This window comes from Pinus tabuliformis, chromosome 7 (genome assembly GCF_031772625.1).
Source record: "Pinus tabuliformis cultivar Carrire ecotype Pingquan chromosome 7, CPIR1, whole genome shotgun sequence".
Lineage (NCBI taxonomy): Eukaryota > Viridiplantae > Streptophyta > Pinopsida > Pinales > Pinaceae > Pinus > Pinus tabuliformis.
In genome coordinates, this window is record NC_142293.1 from 1,787,829,170 (window position 1) to 1,787,848,356 (window position 19,187).

Genomic DNA, 19,187 nt, shown 5'->3' on the forward strand with positions numbered 1-19,187 from the left:
TGCCCCGTCAATCATCATTGACTGAACAATTCCTTCGTCTGTATAATGTACTTGCGACCAAGGATCTGAAGGGATACCATATTCCTTAGACCTATCTATCCAAATGCTTGATGAGCATTGATTTGGGTTTGCCTCCCATGCCGAAAACATTGATTGCTACAAGATTTCTATTGGGCTTGGAGGCAATACCTGCAGATGATCGGTTTTAATATCGTTTTCAGAGATCTTTTGAATAGAAGATATCATATTGCAGGTTCGCACTGTTGCCACTTCCGCCATATTGATTGGAGGCGGTAGGGCAAAAGTCCCCATTAATATAGGGTCTTTTAATAGGCCTAATCCGATATTTTGAAGCGAGTTAGGGCTTCCGTGGATCATCGGAACGCTTCCCGTAACTTGTGAATTGTTGGGGAGAAACATCTGTTGGTCGACGATTATAACTCCTCCTTGAAAGGGAAATGCAATCTTCCTGAAGTAGGTCGACACAACGGCTGCCATAGCATATATCTAGGGCCTTCCCAGTAGGATGTTGTAATCGAGGTTTCCGTCAATTACTTCAACATATATTTCTACTATTTTTCCCCCCAGTTCGACTTGCAAGTTACTTAAAATCCCATATGGGGTGTATGTTCGTCCATCAAATGCTTTTAATGTTGTTGATGATCGCGACAAGGGTGGAGATCCTAAAGTTTTCCAGCAACTCGTCGACATAATACATGTAGATGCCCCCTCATCAATAATTGTTCGATGAACAGTTTTGTTGAGGGCTTTCACTTGAATGAGGAAAGCTAGTTGAGCTGGTAACTGAGGGTCATATCCTTTGTGATTAAAGGACACAAGATTGGAATCCGTTGGGTCAATCCCACCTATTGCTAATAATAAAGCCTGCTTTTGGGAGTGGCAATTTTGCAGTACCTCAAGTGTCGACATAGCGGATGGCGATTGGGCCAAATCTTCCACTATATTATAATGTTGTGCTGCTCTGGCATGAGGATTAAATGTCGATTTGTGTACTACTCCCTTTGGTGGCTTTATCGTTAGTTCAGGAATGATGGGTGGCACAACTTCGGTCGAAGTTGTTGTCGAACTACTAGGTTGATCATTGGCCTTGTTGTCTGATAGCTGTGGATTCCCGTAATCTTTATTCCTTGTTGATATCAAAGCATCATTTTGTTGCTTTGAAACCGACAACATTAGCACTTGGGATGGGGAAGCATTGTCACTAGCAACCAGATTTGTTCCTGGATTTGGAAACGGATCAGTCAATACTGCCGAGGTTTTTGAATTCTTGAAGAATTTTCTAAGCTCAGCTTTATACGAACATTCTCTTGTCCAATGATCCTCATCACATATTAGGCATGGACGATTTGGTTTCCTTTCTCCAGAACGGTTTGCAGAAGATTTTTCAGGGGATGACTCTTCTTGTTTTTTCTTCTTCCCTTTATTTTTCTTCTTGCCTCCTAGTTGCTTGGTTTCTTTGCCTTTGTCAGTCAATACGGCATTTACTTCCGAGGTGAGAAGTTCTTCATTTTCATTTTGACTTGAAACCGTACGGGCTTTCTTTGACTTACCCTTTGCAGTTTTCATGCTGGTCGTTCCTATCACACCGTCCCCGACATGAGAGTCTTTGTTTGATTTAGGAGATGGAGGAACGGAAAATTCCGGTCTAGGAGCATCAAGGATTTTATCGTAGAGCGTGCCAGACTAAGTATAACTCAAGTCTAGATATTGCGCACGAGCAATTACTTGCTCTTCAATGACGACTCCTCCCTTTGCCACATCTTCCATGATAGAAGGTAACAATGACTTAATAAACCATTCAGCCAATAGCTGATCAGGAACATATGTTTTTACCATTCTACGACGACGTCGCCACTCATGAATATGATCAGATATGTGAGTGGCCGTCGTTTGCTTGAAATTGGTAAGAAGCTCTGTTCCCGTTTCGTACCTTATAGGTAACTAAAAATGGGTTAAAAAGGTTGTGGCTAGGTTGCTGAATTTATCAAACGAAGCTCTAGGCAATTCGATATACCATTTTGCTGCCAGACCAGTTAACGTTCGCTGAAAAAGGCGAACCCTGATCGAATCATCGTTTAGGGTGTTAGATGAACACCACAGGTGAAAGGTCATCACATGATTCGATGGGTCTTCACCTGGATTTCCATTAAATTTAAGAATATCTAACGAAAGCTTATGAGGAATCTCTGGCCACCAAGGGGCGTAAGCGGTTGGATCGTTTGTTAGCCAGTTTAAATCTGGTAACTCTAAAGTTGCCACGAAGGGCAACTGTTGATTCAGGTTCGGCGAAGCATACCCAGGATAAGATGGGATTGCCTGAGCAGTGGGTCTTTGCATACCAGCATAGTGCATTTGATGCTGATAACTTTGATAAGGTTGATGGGCATAACCATTATGAAATGGTTGATGTTGTCCGTTTTGAATATACGGCTGCCCATTACTTGCAAAGACTTGGTGCTCAGATCCTTGGTAAACTTGTTGGAATTGTGGTTGTTGATATTGCACCAACCATGGTTGTGAGACCATGTGTTGTTGCCCAATACTAGCTGTTTGACCGAGATGAGGGGTAATGGTACCCATTTGAGCCTGGGTCACTCCAGTTAAGGAACCACTAACCGATGATTGTGGCGGCGTCGCAGGGACAAGGGGCTGTTGGATTGCGACTTGAGAGAGTTGAGGTTGGCATACAATAGGTAACGCTTGTACTTGCGACACCGTCACAATAGCCGGTGTAGTGGGGATATTTGACATACGCACACTTTGTTGCATTGAGTATACAACTCTCGGTTGTTGAGGTAGTATTGGTATCCAACCACTAGATGTAATCCCAGCATAACCTGAATTCTGTTGGGAACTCTCGTATGTTTGACCTCCTGGAGGAGACAATGAAAGGGCATATTGCCCCCCATACGGCGGTAATCCGGTGCTTAAGGGAATTATTTGCCTTTGAGTACCAAACTGCCCAAATTGACATTGCGAAGGATCAATTTTCTGAGACTCAACATAAGAGATTCCAGATATTATTCCGGACAAACAAACGGGAACAGACCATACCGTCGAAATAGCCCCTGGATGGATCCCATCCAGTGATTGAGAGCTAGTTGCGACAAATGATACGCTGGCAAACATTATTGGAGTAGCATCAGGAAGTTCTGCTGCTGTTGTGTCAGATGACGCAGTCCTAGATGTTGACAGTTGTTCAGACATATCTAGTCTATCAAAAAGGTTTCCTAGCGATTCTACAGGAACTTCCGATAACTGTGGACTAATTTCTGATGAAAAAGGATATAGAGTGATCCCTATTCCAAATTGCGATGGAGTACTAGATGGTGGATCCTCCACAATCTCTTCTATAGCAATCAAACCGGGTGGAAGAGGTAGACCGTCAGGTCCGTAAAATATTTCCGGTGTCGAAGAAGGTATAGATTCTGCAGCAACTAATGTTTGGGGGACAACACCTTCAAAATCAGCTATGGATGGAGTCGGTTCAGATGTAGAAGTGTTTACCCTCACACTAGGATCAGTTCTACTATCCTCTTGTGGCTGCAGAACTTCTTCTGTAAAGGCAGGGGTACTAGAAATGTTTGGAGTAACCGGAGTCTCCAAGGGTGTCAGAACACTTGCTCCAACCCGACCAGGGGACTTTGAGCCGGTTAAACGAGTTCGCTTTGTCCGGAAAAGTTTTGATTTTGGGGACAAAGACAATTGACTCGTGAGCCTCCGCGAACGACGGGGTTTCAATTGACTTTCTTCCACGATTGTGGATTACTCAATCAACTAAAAATAAAGGGGAAAATGTTTCCAAATTAAATGAATTTTAGACGCTTTGACACAACTTTTTTTTTAATTTTTAAGAGTCGAGAAAAAACAAAAGATGACTCTAGTCGCCTTCGATTTTTAATGAGCCTGAAGTGACAAGTGCTCAGATGGACCTTTTCCTTTAAGGAGTCTAAAAAGGAATGAAAGAGACTACTTTGGAATTCTAGACAGAGGGATTACCAAAATAATCGCAAAACTGCAGAATACTTTTTACGGTACGGCAGTCAATCTTCCCGAATGTTGTGTTCAGTGCATTGTGATCGATAGGGCAGTAGACACGGCTTCCTATGGGTAAAGGATATAGCCTATTGTGGTCTCCCAATATATACTCGACGGTACGTGGGAGCACAAGTCCGTACTGGCACTTGTCGTCTCAAAGAGGAGGAATCACCCAACCAACAGTGAAAGCGACAGTTACCAGGCTTTACAACGCCGGAATACGTCTCTAGCCTAGACTTCTAAATGTTGTGCGTTAGGTTCTAAAGCGTTTTTAGGTTCATTAAATTTATTTTACAGTTGATCTTTCTTAAGAAATTTGCCTTTCAGGTTCACCGCGTGATGTAGATGTACAATTCCTAAAATGCAATCTAAGATGATAAACAATCGTTTAATCTTCTTTTTGCAATGAAAATCCTAGCTACTAAAGAAAGAAAGATGATATTCTTTCAACATAGAACAGAGAGCACACACTAGATGCACTGTCCTAAATCAAACCAACAAGAAGTCTAAATGCAAATGCACATGCATGTATTTGTTTTCAGCTTTCTTAATGTGTGAATGACAAGAAGAATGCTAAGTACAAATCTGAATTATCTTTTCAAAGCGACAGTACTAACAGATTTCTCTTCAAAAACGAAAGGAAGATAATGACGAAACTTTACTATTTTGAATTGAAAACTGCTTTCGACACTTGAAAAACTACTAATTCAAATAAAATACAAGAGCAACAGTATAATCGACCATCAAGAACAATGGAATTCTTTTCTTTGACTAAAAACGACACTTGCGACACTTTCAAATCAAAAGACGACAGTTCGACTATGCTACTACTTTGTAAAAGAGAACTGAAAATGGCGGAAAATACATAAAAACATTCACAGTTCTTTGCACAATGGAGGTAGAATAATGGAAAGGAAGGGGGTTTCCAAAGTGGTATATTGATCATAGACAGCAAAACTCCAGAATAGAGCTGAAAAGAGTGAAGAAAAACCAAAACCTGGAGGAAAAATTATCCTATTCTGATCATCTCACCTGTAACACAGGGAAACAGGGATGCATCCCACCTACTGCACATGGGAGGTGCGATGCATATTGGTTTCCTTGAAGAGAGGGTGCGATGGTACCAGGACGAGACTTTACTTGGCTCTTGGTCACAGTTTGCAACTCAGTTCAGGGATTTAGGCCGAGCAAACGATGTACAATAAATAGAAATCACAGAGGTTGATATAATGAGGTTACTAGAGCCACCACTAGGGCAATTAGAAGGTTTGCAAATCAATTGTTCAGTTTATAAACAAAACCCAAAGATAGACTGAAGCAGCATTGATCTACTTTGCACTTTCATAGCAAATGCAATTCGAAGGCTAGTTGGCTTGACTTCAAGGTCCATCTGTAAGTTTATAAAACAAACAAATATAGACAAACAAACAATCTATTCGCTCCCCACTGGAGTCGCCATTTTGTTATCGGGAAATCTAATGTCCACTCGGAGCTGCTAGTCCCACTAAGACTGGTAGCTATCTTAGAAACAAACAAACTAAAACTACTTTCGTTTTCCTTTATGAGAAGTAGATAAGAGTGGAATGAAGGACACCAACCTCAGTCTTGCGCTTGGTTCCTTGCTCAATTCCTCTCCCTTCTGACAGATCCTTGCCGCTTCTCCTTCGTCTACCCAGCTTCAAAGAGCACCTGTGGAATCAAAGCAGCATAATACTATCGAAGAACAGAGATCTACAATCATAAACAATATAGGACCAGATGTATATTGACCACACAAATGCATATATCATCAAACATACAAGAATGTGGAGGAAAACTTGAATAGCTTTATTAATATCAAGAATAAGCAAAGAGGATTACAACCAATTGTTCTGACCCAGCGTCACCCTCCAGCATGAAAGCCCTTCTTTCACCTCATGAAAAGCTTAGATCACCCAACATTATGATATTCCAACAAGAAACTAACAGCACTTCCTTACAAGATACAAAATTACAGCCTCTGGATCTCTGGGATGAGGGATCCATATATAGATGATTGCAGGGGGGTGAGTTAGCTTATGGGATTCTGATTAGTGTCCTCTCTCTGATAGTTCTTGATTCCACTTGGAGATTGATGATCTCTTACTCATCCTTGGGCGAATTCAGAGAGGCAAGTGTCACTGGAGAAGTTTCTGGAAGATTCCATGATCATCCACCTTGCAAACTGTCTCTGACGTTTGTCCACTCTCACCCATCGCACCCCATAGAAGGGCTTTTCAGTATGCATCACACCTCCGGTGTGCATTAGGTGGGATGCATCGCACTTTGACCATGGAGCAGGTGAGATGGTCCAGTTTTGACCAGTTCTAAGCAGTTTTTCATGGAGAACTTTTGGGAGATGATGTAATCAGCTGACCTTGTTCTTTTAGGGTATGGAACAACACTTTTAGGGACTTAGGAGCCCTTAGTTTATGGACATGTATGATTGGGGTTGCAGTGCCCAAAAATGTCTATAACAGTGAGGTACTGTAGTCAGAACAATACTTGACAGAGCAGGGCCAGAGGAGTTGTTACCGAGGGTTTCTAGCCGGGGAACCCAGATCAAAAGTGCAGTTGCACAAGGCGATCAGAGTAGGGGGCATCTCGACAAGCGGCAAAAGGATTTCCAGGAGGGAAATCAGGACTCAGAGGGAGTCTAGAAGAGAAATTCCAGACAAGAAGTAGAGACTCAGAGGATTCGAATAGAGAACTTCCAAGAGGGAAGTAGAAGAGCATCATGGCACTACACGAGGTAAGAGACCAAGATAGACTGGACAGAGCATCGAACTTCGTAGTTTGGAAGGCCAGAATCTTATCAGTGCTTGATAGGAATCGTGTCAAGAACTTCACCTTGCAGACGATAGCTATCCCAGTCGATCCAAATGATAATGACAAGTACGAAGAGGCGATGGCGAGGGCCAAGTGCATTATCCTTGAAGGGGTCAAGGATCATGTGGTACCACTTATAGCTGAGAAGGAAATGGTAGTTGAGATGTGGGAGGCTCTCAAGAACCTGTACCAGCATACTTATGTGCAGAGAAGAATGCTGCTCGAGAACCAGATGAGGTCGTATTAGATGAAGAAGGGTTAAACGATTGACTCCTTCCTTGGAGGACTGAATGAGATCCGAGATCAATTGACTGCTATAGGAGTGACACCGGATTAGGAGCTTATGGTAAGGACAGCCCTGAATGTTGTCTCAGAAGAGTGGGAAGTGTTTGTCCAGAGCATCCTAGGCAGAGGGACTCTCCTACCTTGGTATGAGATGTGGGCAACTCTTCGCCAGGAAGAGATTAGACGACGGTCAAAGATAGGTAGCAGCAACAAAGGGATCAAGGTCAAGCAGGAGGAGGAGGATGTGGCCCTAACATCTGAGGGAAAGTAGGAGAAGTGAAAGAAGAAAGATCTCTCCAAGATCAAGTGCTTCCATTGTGGGGAGCTGGGTCATTATGTGACCCATTGTCCAAGGAAGAAGAGTAAGGGAGAGTCTTCCGAGACTAAGGCAGTGCCAACACGGGCATAGAAGGAGGTTTTGACAGACAATGAATGTGCCATGAGTGCACACATGCCACTAGAGCGGAAGTGGGGAGACATCGAGCTGTAGTTAGATGGACTATAGGCGATGAGGGGCAGGATCCTTGAGGTACCCAGCCTCTTGGATTAGACCTTGCTACGGGAGCCCCGACGAGGAGTAGCAGGTCTGGCTAAGTGGGCAGAGACAGATGCAGATGGAGTGGCAGAGAGAGCTACAATGCAGGAGTCCTGAGACAATGCAGAGCTAGCAGGTTGCAGCAATGTGAGATGCACATGAGCATTGCACCAGTGCAGGAAGGTACAGAGAAATGTGTAACGGTGTGAGATGCAGGGAGTTGTTGCAGCAGTGCAGAGGTCAAAGATAGGGAGCACTTGTCAACGACAGAGGGAGTTTCAGCATCAGTGGGTGTTTCTAGCCCAACAGGGAGGTCAGTTGGGAGATCAGTTACTTACTTCTCAGTAACTGAGTTGTAGTGCAGTAGTGGGCAACACAATGTAGCATGATGAGAGGAGGTGCAGTGCGGATGTAGTGTTGGGAGAAAGGACCAGCAGCAGCACGGATGCATAGGGAGCTGTTGTACAGATGCAGTAGTGGCAATGGCAGAACCATGGGCAACAGTACAGGAGGCAACAATGCATAGGATGGTGGGCAAGAAGACCTAGCATCAACGCAGGTACCGATGACGGATGATCAAAGTAATACTCAATGAGGGGTATTGCTAGAGCACAATCCTCACTAAGAGGGAGTGTTGATTTGGGGTAGCATCGGATGTGCTCTAGCCATGAAATTTTGTGGAGAGGTTGGGGCACATGATATTTCCAATACCCAGAAAGGGTTTGGGCAGATTCTAAACAGATCAGGAGATATTAAATAATTAATATTTTTAATGGAGTCCCTAAGTCTAAACTTAGGGAAAATAAAATATTAATGTGTATTAATATGAATATGTGGTAGAGTGGTCCAAAAGAAATGGATCAAGCTAGGTCTAATCTTAGCCATTGACTAGGGACTTAATCTCGACTGTTGATATGTCAACTAGAAAAGTATAAGAGGAGGCTTGAGGGTCACTTGGAGAGAACACTAGAGTGATCAGTCATTCTATTCTCTAGAGCGGGGTTTGCTTAGAGAGATAGAATCAATGATCAGGAAGGCAGCTGAGGGGCATTGAGTACAGAGAGACAGAGAGGTAGAGATAGTATCGGGATAGCAGCAGAGCAGCTAGAGAGAGAGACACAAGGGCAGCCAGTGCTCACGCAGGGCCACGCAGAGGCAGCCAAGTGCTACACAGAGCACCAGAGGGGCCAGCGTAGCTAACGCAAAGGCTTAAAGAGCTAACACAGGGCCTCCTAAGGCTGACGCAAGCCAAGATAGGTTGACACAATGCCAGTGCTGGGATAGGAGAGGTTGTCGCAGTCTAGATTCGGTAGACGCTGGGTTTTCTGGGGCAGATTGGTGCTAAGTAGCTACCGGAAGGATTATCCAGGGTTTCAGCCAATAGATTTGTCAGAAACAGAGGGGTATTACTACCAAGGAAATTCTCTGTTGGGTAGGCCAGTTTCGGCACCCAAATTGTACTCTGATATTGCTTAATAAGAAAACCCTTAGATAGTTGCACCGATTTTCCCACATTGAGTTTTTCCAGGGACATTAGTCCAAAAATAATGGTGTCATATGGTGTGTTTGTTTTTGTTTCTTTTAGTTGCTGATCTGTAATATGTTGAGCATGCACTAGTGTTTATTTTTAGTATTTACATTGTAAATAACTTATTAAGGAAAATAACAAGTAGGTAGGAATAAATAAGATAAAGTGCATGGAGAGTTTCTAACTAAGTAAAATTAGAAACTTCAACACTCTTAAACATTCTACCCTTGCCTTTGCCTAAAGTAATGGCAATGGATCCACTAGTCCTCTACATACCCAATGACATAAAATTGGGAATTTATGAGGATTTTAAACACCTCCTACTTACTTATAGGTGGGTTACTCTCCAACTAGAGTGTCTCCATATGACTTTCCCACCATCTTAGTGCATGGCCCTTTAGTTTTAGTTGGGAAAATGAAATGTTTTGCTCTTCATCTATATTACGAACATTGGAATACACTTCTAACTATTGTAACTCATGATTTAGCTTAATAACATAAATCTCACTCTGGTAGGGATTAATGTCCAATTTCACTTCCATTTTAAATAAAGGTTGTGAAGGAGCGATTGCACTACAACTTGGTTGCTCTTTCTTGGGATTTTTTTCAACTTCTTTTATGGGTCTTCATTGCCTTCAAGTTTCTCATCCAATCCAACTTTTGCATTAGAGTCATCGACCTCCTTCAAAGGCCCAAACTTGTTTCACTAGATCTACCATGAGGAGGGCCATATTGCGAGAGATACTAGAGACTTGCTCTTCAACCTAAACCTCTCCTATATTATATCCTAAGGGTTGTTATGATTGGACTCATCCACCATGACTGGGGTTTTGCAACTTCCTTCTTAAGCAATTCCTATATACTGTCACTTCTCACAACAACTCATCACAAAATATCTTGTATTATTTTGATTTTTTTTTACTATGCATGTTTATTTCCTTAGATCTTAGATTTATTATCATTAGCTTATTGCTCAAACTTGTGAAAATAACTAAAATATGAAAAATAAAGAATAAGTAAATGAACAAATAATCCATACATATTAACACAAGATGTATAATAGGAAACCCAAAGTGGGATAAAATTGAACTAGAAGGTGAGGCCCATTCTCCACTCTCTTTTCTTTGGCTACGAAAATGTGCAAATACAAAGATAGGGGCACTAACTATGGATTTGCTTATGACATTATGACTTGATGGATGCTAAAAGATCTTCTTCCTCCTCTTTTATGTTCTCAAATCCTTCTCCTAAATGCTTTGCTCAACCATGGAATAAGTACAATGCTAAAATAATGGAGCACCCTCTCCTTTTAGCAACCCGATATTTAATATAACTTGATAGCTATCTAAGGTTAGGGTTTTAACATACCTCAACCCTTAATTGGTTTTAGGTTTTGTATCTTGTAGAATCTTCGTAAAATTCCACACATGGTTAGTACCACATGTGTGAGTAATGGGGGTTGATGTGGCATCCATTTGGTACCATGGTGGTCAATAGGCTAGGTCAACTTGCGAGATGCATAACTTTTGGATACAAGCTCAGATTGAGGTGATTTTTTCCCATTTGAAAGCTCCTCTAGATGTGTAGAGCAAAGTTGAGGGGTTGGAAGTTATGGCCACAAAGATTTGACTCCAAAAAGTATCATTTGATGCCTAAAAATAGCCCTGGAAGGTTCTAGACCCCAAATTTCCAAACTAGAACCTACCACTAAAATGGGCCTTACAAGCCAATTACTCTAAATTTTCCTTCAAGAAAGTACTATGATAGTTGAAAAATTATATAATAATCCATTCTAGACCATTAGTATATTACATTCATCACCATGGAAGAGAAATCCAACTATTTAAGCCTGAAAGTGAGAAGGGAAAGGATAGAGATGGAAACCAGGTTATGGAGGGGCCATTAAAATTGAGGAATGAAATGACCTATTATTTTAACATATGTTAATATGGATAGAAATAAAAAAAATATAGTAAACAATGTTACTGAAAATTATAAGGTATAAAACAAATGTGACCAACCCCAAATATCCAAAGTAGACAGGGCACAAAATGTGGCTGAACATTGTGAAAGTATCAAGATATTTGGGTCCTTAAAAAGGATATAGAGGCACAAAAGATTGTTTAAAGGGGATAGGACAAGTGTACCAACATTGTAGAGACATTCAAAGTTACCAAAGCAAAACACATATAACACTATCTAGAAGCCTAAAAACAAAGCAAACATAAACTCACAACCCATATAAATCCCTTTTTTTTTCAAGACAATAGAGAACATAGCAACATATTATATCAATGATATATGCATACTAAGCACGTGATGATAATGTAAGAAGGTTCCACCAAAATCCAAGAACAAGAACCTAAAATGTTATAATTAGAGAGAGGATGAGTGATACCTTACTCATTTGAAGTCCTTAAAGAGTTGAGAACACAAATTCTACCTAATTGATATTCCACTACCAACCATGATTTATAATGAACAGCAGTAACCTTTGCATCAGTAAACTCTAAATTCAACATTGATTACCTATACATTTTTATGATAAGATAATAGAAAATATAACTGCAATTTGAAATTATGGCTTTTAATTATTACATCCTTAATCATAACTATAAATATAAATTTACTCATGCAATAACATATTAATTTTCATTCACATTAATAATATAAAATAAAATATAACAAATTAATAGACTCATACAAAGAGACAAATTCAATGACTTAATTTTCAATCACATTAATGATAAAAATAAAAAATAACAAATTAAGGTACTCATACAAATCACACAAATTCAACCATTTGAAATAATCATGGTAGTCGTTAAACTACAATATTTTGTAAGAAACCTTTATTTGTTTACATGCCAACTTAAATCATCCATCACCAATGTTAACACTGACATCAAGTTTTTTTGGGAAACTTATATGTTTACTTAGTAGTGAAATTGCATATCAATATAAATGCATTATACAAAAACTAGCATACCCCTGAAACAGGGAAGGGAACACCAAATATAATATTAGTTGGATATGTTTTTTTTTTTTTTTCTAAGTAAAGGTAATATATTAATATGTACAAAAAAATACAGAGAGGACTAAGCCTTGACCAAGTTTAGCATAGAGTACCAGCAAAATCTGGACTGCCCCAACATTGGGGAAACCAGTGCACCGAGAGCATAAAAACCAAAAATGGTATCAATTCTTGAGTCCAGAACCCACAAAAGAAACAGTAAGATGATGCCCTGACAAATAGTCCAGCTAGGAAACCAGATTCCATCCAAAACTAGCAAAAACAAACATAAAAACCAGATAGAAAACACCTGGGTAGCCACATTCAACCACATCCTACCACCAGGTAGCCACGACCGAACCCCTCACAACCTCGTCCATTTCTCTAGCTGCCACGTCCAGCCACTTGGAAGCTACGTCAGCATAAATGAAGTCATCCGGGATGGGTTCCTCGATGATTGGGCACGCCCACTCATCCGCTGCGTCCCAGGGAATGCTGCCGAGTGGCTCTCCAACTCCTCCATAAGTCTTTTCCCCGTCGCCAGATGCAACTCGCAGAGCAGACCCATCCTGACTCGAACCACCAGCAGGGCGCATGGCCGCAGAGCTGCCCCCCCCCGCCATGCTGATTGCCACCCAAATTCTGTTCATGTGAGGTGAAGAGGCTCTCGTCCATCTCCTTCTTGCCAGTATCTCTGCAATTACTGCCTCTAAGAGCGTCCTCCTGCGGCAAGTTGGAATTGTCTTCCTGAGAGGCCGTTTGAGAGTTTTCTTCAGTGAAGAAGATGGAAATATTAGCGGTGATGATAGGCCTGTTCAGGGAGCTACAGAACCTGAATTGGGCAGTGTGGGGAGCGGGTTGAAGGGGCCACGAAAGAATAGCAGAGTGGACAGCAAAGTCGCCATGAACAGCCTCTGAAGAACGAGCCAGACCCCGCCTGCTTCTAGTGCTAGGATATCTACCCGCCCTATGAATTGGAGGATGATGCAGTTCCAAGGAAGGAGAGGAGGTGGCACGCTTAGGGTACTGCTCAGTCGGAGGGCAAGAACTTCCACCCTAGGTTCCTCCCCTACAACTTCTCATACGGTGTCTCACCATGCTGTTATCGCTGGCTGAGCATTCAGAGGTAGCAATGACAGGAGGGACAATGTCAGAGGGAGCTCTAGCAGAGGAGTTGCGAGGCGAAACAGGGTCGTTCTGAGCTGAGGTTAAAATGCATAGACCTGAATGAGAATGGTGAAACCCATTACCAAAGTCCATGCAACAAACAATCCAGCAGCGACGGCCAATTGCAGTGCGAAGGCTGGGCTCATAGGCCTGAGGCGGACAATTGCAGCAGAGCAGGGGAGACTGAGTGAGAATGAACCAAGGTACCTCCATAACCAAACAATGAATAACTTTTTGCCGATCCGGACCTGCAATGAATGAAACCTGCAGAGTGTCTTGAAGTTGCCTCGGGGTGGTATGGGGAGGGGCGCCATCAGCCAAGTGGCCTGTCCCCTCACCGCCATCCATCAAGGTGTTCATTAAAGACTTAACGTGTCACCCGCATCCGGGTATATTAGTTGGATATGTTGCAAAAAGATAGTATATTTTTTTCTCGGGTAGTGAATTGTGGTCTATTATATTCTACTAACATTTTGGTTTCCACAAAGAGTTGTAATTCAATTATGTTCCACAAACATTTTTGAAATCTAAATATTTCACATATATACCTTTTATTTATGGTTTCCTAACTTAATGAATTTTCTCACTTTAATACTTCTTTTTAGCTCTAGTTATTTGTAAAGTAGAGGAAAAGACACTACAAGAGAACCATTAAACTTTAAGCAACCCCATGCATGTACAACTTGCAACCTTACAACAAAGCCATGATTACTAATTTACGTGTAAATTTTTATTATGTTATCAATTTTTCCTTCTACTATTGTGTATAAAATAATGTTCAAAACATATAAGAAGAGACATTATTGGCCCCTCCCTATTATAACTAGATGCTTTGCATGTTGGGGCATGCACCACTGAATCAAAAACTAACTTTGGATCCAATATAAGCTTGCATGCAAAGAATTTAATACTTTGTAGTAAGTTGTTTATTACTTACCAATCAAAAAATTGATATGCCAACTACAAGAAAATAGTGATACACTCTTTTTGCTTGCCAACTATGCTAAAATTATTTTGTTAAAGGAAAAAAGATAACTTGGTTCAAGTATTTTATATTGAAATAATACCTAATAGAAAATGCCTTTGAACTTAGTGGATGCCTTAGAGCTTATTTTCTTGAAATCTACTTAGATGTAAAGGATTCATCATATTTTCAACTGATAGAAATCTTTAAATCTACCAAAAGCCACAGTTCTTACTTGAAAATGGTATATTCGTAGAAGCTTCACAAGTATCATGTCTTCACAAAGAGTATCACTATAGTGAGTATTTATACCTTGGTAGACCTTACATCTCGAGGCATTAGTTTTTTAATAGTTGACGATTAAGTGATTGGCACAATGGGATGTTATCCCCTCCACTCGGTTTCAAATCTCACAGGGGGACATCTTTGGTCGGTTGTGCTAAGGCTTAAGGAGAATGCTCGACCACCCTCATGGAGTCTCAACTCTTGCTAAGTCATAAATTCCTAGTATATCTAGCTTATAAGTTGTTGGATATACTCTTGGTGTTGTTGGATATACTCTAGGTTTGATTTTGGGCCTAACCCAGATTACTACAACAAGTTACCAACTCATCATGGTAAAAACAAAACAAAACATTGGACATTGTTTTTTTATTTAGATGTAGAGAGCCTTCAAAAAGATGGATATGGATTCTTTCATTTTGAAGCCACATTGTATTTATGACTTAACTTATTTTGGCATTTGCATGAAATGTATGCATCGAGTGATCACTCTCCCAACAAGCCATGTGCTTTCTTCAAATACTAGATTTCCATAAAATAGCCACAAAATTAAGGATCCCCACACACACATCATGTTATTTTAACCATGTAAAAGTATAACACATGGTCATTCATGGGCCAGTGAATAAAATAATATAATTTGATGTTGTATGATTTCTACCACTTTTATCTAATCTTTGATAAATGAAATAGAAGGTGAACATTTAATAAATTAGATAAAATAAAGATAAAAAATGAAGAATTTAAAAAATGATAATAATAGTAAAAAAATAAGAATATTAATTATTATTTTCATTTAATGAATGAAACAATATAATTTGAAGTTGTATGATTCCTACAATATTTAATTAATCTCTAGTAAATGAAATATACAATAAACATTTAATGAATTAAATATATATATTTTCTTGTAAGTTGAGGCTACATCATGGTCATGGTCATGTTGAGAATAACACTCAAATAGAGTTGGGAATTGAACAAATGGCTTAACATCTAGGAGTGCCTTAACAATGCACAAGACACCTTGGACTTTGCAAGCTTAACCTTTGGCTTGAGAAATGGCCACCAAGAGACATCTAAGCAGACATCTAAGCCTTTACAAGCTTAACCTTTGGCTTGAGAAACAGTGACCAAGAGGCATCTAAGCCATCAAAATCACTAGGGGATTGCACCCGACCTGAGCCACACAAGCCCTTAACATGGCTAGATTTTTTAGTGTAGAGTTTCAAACCTGTGACCTTCATATCACAGAGTGACTTAACAGAGAGAAAAATAAAAATTAAAAGAAAATGATAATCATATTAAAAGAATGAGAATACTCACTATTATTTTCATTTAATTTTATTTGCAATTTATTAAAACAATAGAAAAATACCATAAAATATAATTTGAAGTTGCATGATTCATATGAATTTTAACTTATATGACATAGTCTAACTAATACACGCTTCTTTTTTTGCCGGAATTTTGCAATACAATTTTGAGCAAGATTGTGATTTCTTATTATTTCAAATGCACTTTTAAATGCATAAATGGATTCAACACCCTAAAAAACCACTCAACTTTGCAGATTAAACAACTTAATATTACAATATATTATTCTTAAAAATCTCAATTTTGGACTAAATTGACCAGAGAAAGTACCTGGAAACTCATCATTTCATCTATTAATTAAACAACCTAGATATACATTCTTATTTAATTTGATTTGAAATTATTAAAATAATCATAAAATATAATTTGAATTTATATGATTTTTATTATTTTTAACCAATGTCTAATAAATAAGATAAGTAACAAAACTAATTAAAAAACCAAAATGAAAGATAAAATTAAAAAATATGACAATCATATTAAAAAAGTAAGAGTAATTATTGTAAATTGTAGTTTGAAAATATGTAGTCCGTCAAACTTATATTATTATAAGTCACAAAATCTCATAATTTCAAATTAAATTCATTGTACATATTTATCCATACAATATTAAACATGTACATATGGGTTTATTGATTGAACTAAAAATGTGGCTATGGACAATATTAAACTTGTACACATGGATGTGAGAACAATTCCCAAATATGTGTGTGAGTAATGTAAAAAGTTTAACAAAATGAAAATGGAAAGATTTTAATAGCAAGGAAAGTAAAAAGTTAATAAAACTTAATGATATAGAACTGTAGGCTTTTTATTTATTTATTTTTATTCTATATTTCATTTTTTCAATATTAAAAAGTCACAATCTTACTATTATCAATTCTCACCAAAAAAAAAGTCATTTCGTCTTTTAGTTAGAATATATATATATATATATATATACAAGTATTTGTACATATTCTTTAATATTTATATCTATTAAGTTTGTATATTTTTAAAATTTCATTATACCTATTAATTAATTTGGAAATTTATATTAATTTAGTTTTTGTTCATAATAACTTAGTGGATTTGCCTTAATGTTTATAATTATCTATTAAAAAGTGGAAAAATTATACATTAGAAAATAAATTATGTATCTATTAAGTATGAGCATATGTTTATCTAATTAACATACTTGCATTTAAATTTTTTCAAAAAAAAAATATTGAAATTATTTTTAAATCAAAATTTAAATTATTGAGTAATTTAATTTAATTTGAAAGATATATATTATCAACTTAAAAAATAAATTTTTTTGTTAAGTTGTGTGAGTTGTGATATGACTATCGGCTTAATTTTTAGTTTGAGAAACTATGACCCAAGGGTATCTAAACCATCAAAATCACCTGGGATCACTCAGTCTGGGTTACATCAACCATTAACATGATTAGTATAGCTTACATCAACCATTAACATGATTGGATTGTGACTTTAACACCACAAAGTGCCTTAAAAGTACACCTTGTATCGCCATCTATTCTACCCTGTGAGTTATCCATCTTTAATTTTTAATAATGAAAAAATATACAAATAATTAATAACAATGAAGAGTTATAAAATTATTATATATTTGATCAAAAGGTAATATAATAAAATATTGAAAACTTTAAGTTAACCGATTATTTGAAATTCTATTAATATTTTAAATAAATAAATACATTTATTAATTTCATTGATAAAAGCTATTTTATGGGATTTCAAAATAAAAAAATGTAGATAATTTAAAAATGATTTTTTTTTAAATAATTTGAATATTTTTTTTTAATTAAAAAGACTTTTAAAAATAATATATTACAAAATTTACCATTTTTATAAAACAAATACAAGTAGTCACTCTTTTTTCATAAATAATATAAGTTTAGTAGGAAAATCCATGAGCAACAGGCTTTAGTGATCGTAATCATAACACATAACTTCGATGATAATCGTAACACATAACTTTATAAATTCGGTAATGGGAACACATAACTTTATAAATTATTTTCAATTGTAGCATATCAATATATGAATTATTTGTAATTACAACCTTGACTTCAACTTCAAATCATTATGGTAGTTAATGCTTTAACTAGATACACTTTACTTATAAGTGATAAATCTTAATTTCCCCAACTTTAAGAAAAAACCTCCTACATTTTCAAAATAAAAACTCCTAAAACTGAAAACCACCCAGAGAGGATCCATGTGAATATGCAACTAGAAGCGCATAGTGAACCCTCCCCTTAAAAACACTTCTGGTGTAATTATATATTTTTGTAAGAAATCTTTATTTGTTTACATACCAACTTAAATCATCCATCATCAATGTTCACACTACACCAATTTTTTTTAAAAGTAAACTTATAGGTTTACTTAGTTATAAATGTATTATCCATAAATAGTATTGAACTCACTATAATGATGGGATATATTTCTATTTATATATATATATATTAATAATAATAAAAATATTAAATATATTTATGTATTATCCATAAATATTAGTGAACTCACTATAATGATGACATATATTTCTATTTTTTATATATTGGTTAATAATAATAAAAATATTAAATATATTTATTTAAATAGATTATTTTTCAATATATAAATAGTTTTACAAAAAGATTTTTTATCAATCAAATTTCTTGTCATATAAATTTTTTATGTCTACATTTCGGAGAGTTTTTTAGTATATTTTTTGGTCTAATTTGCCCAAAATTCAATAAAGTTTTGTTGGAACTATAAATTTAAGTTATGAGCTCTCCATAATCCGAGTGCCTGAGGGGATTTTCAAGGTGTGGAATCGATTATTCAGTCAAAAATCTATTTTAAACAACAAAAATCAAGATTTTATAATTTTTTTCTTCGAGATTCTAGTAAAATACTCCAAAATTTATAATAATTAAACAACCCCATTTTTTATTATTTAATTTCATACTATATATATAATTTTTTTCATATTAAAAAAATTACACATTAATAAATTTGGTCTTTCTTGTTATTTAATAAATCTGAATTTAAACTATTTTTAATAAGATCATGAAACCCAGAATTATAGAATAATGCAAAATTCACAACTCAAACTTGTGATATATATTAATCGAGTCAA